Here is a 1,363-nt window from a genome sequence, read left to right on the forward strand (position 1 = left end):
CTTTCAGCCCCAGTTCAGTTGGTGACTATCACGACCTTGTTATGTGTGTTTCGGAAAAGAGAGAGTTTAGCTGCGAGCGCGGTGGTGGTGTAGTGGTGAGCATAGCTGCCTTTCAAGCAGTTGATTTGGGTTCGATTCCTGGCTATCGCAGTGTTGTGGCTTTTCCTGCGCCTTTACAAGGAAAAGTCTTGAGCACCAACGTTGCATTCTGTGGCGAAATGGATTTGTCAGGTTGCTTTAGGGTTTTCATGGCGATGGTTCTTGTAAATTGCCATGACAATCCGGGCAGCGTTGCTCGAAAGCTTTCCACTCTGCTGCCCATTGCTTATTTGAATATTGTTCGCAACATAAGGTTCGTTTTGTTTTGTTCGAAAAGTAAGAAATTGCTATCGTCAGAAACCTTAAATAATTACAGAAGCCCCTAGAAATTCGGACCAGATTCAACAGCTTCTATCGTGGACAGGAAAGAGGTTTAAATGCATCAAATTTCTTCAAGGTTAAAATACATTCGCACCTCAAAACCATTTGGAAGCTTAAGAATTACAAACATCACATTATACCTTTTTCTCATCTGTTCAAGTTTCACAATATCATTCCGGTAGCAGGAAGGCCAGATTTGTGTAGTTTATGCAATGTTACGATATTCGAACATTGGCTGGTTCGTAGTTAAATGATATTTCATTTTGTTAAGTGTTCTAATAGAGTTAGGTTAGTCCACACTTTGTGTTACAACGATAGTGCGAAGTAAATTGTGTTTCGGTTCAAGCCTGGAAGTTTCACCAATTGAATTGCATTGCCGTACATTTGCCTTCAGGGGAAAAGAAAATAAGATCTAGACCATCTTCTTAACTCATAGGAGTTTGATCTGGTTCAAAACCTCCTCAATTTCGGTCAATAAATGTTCCTACAGTCCGCAACAATGATTTTCACAGATTAGAGGAGGATGCACAGCCATCGTTATTAATTGTTGTTACCTCGGACATGAGACGTTTGGGAATGATATTCCTCAGACCATCGACTGTCTGTTCAGCCAAGGTTAAAGGCCTGGAATCCGACAAAATTGGGAACAATGCAATTCCCAGGAGACTGAGAGGTTACTAACAGAGCGGGAGGTGGAGAGTCGGGAGCAGAACTACAGGGACAGTCCTCTCTGATCACTGACAATTCAATGTTAGTAAATCCAGTGCCAGGAATGACTGCCTTTGGTCAGAATGACAAAATGTTATTATGGAAAATAAAGAGCATGAAAGCAAGGGAAGGCTTAAAGCATGTAAGCACGGGAAGGCTTAAAGCATGAACCCCACTGGCGATCTATTGCAAGGGGTGTGTCGAATGCAGGATGAGTTAAGAATAGTGGAATTCT

The 1,363-nt window shown here is 42.0% G+C and overlaps 1 non-coding gene across 1 annotated transcript; it reads left to right on the forward strand.

Annotated features, from left to right (window-relative positions):
- The first annotated feature begins 78 nt into the window (after positions 1 to 78).
- On the forward strand, positions 79 to 150 carry trnae-uuc. The gene has a single exon. It is a non-coding gene; the product is annotated as a tRNA-Glu (tRNA).
- Positions 151 to 1,363: the final 1,213 nt, after the last annotated feature.

This window comes from Chiloscyllium plagiosum, unplaced genomic scaffold, assembly GCF_004010195.1.
Source record: "Chiloscyllium plagiosum isolate BGI_BamShark_2017 unplaced genomic scaffold, ASM401019v2 scaf_70018, whole genome shotgun sequence".
Classification (NCBI taxonomy): Eukaryota; Metazoa; Chordata; class Chondrichthyes; order Orectolobiformes; family Hemiscylliidae; genus Chiloscyllium; species Chiloscyllium plagiosum.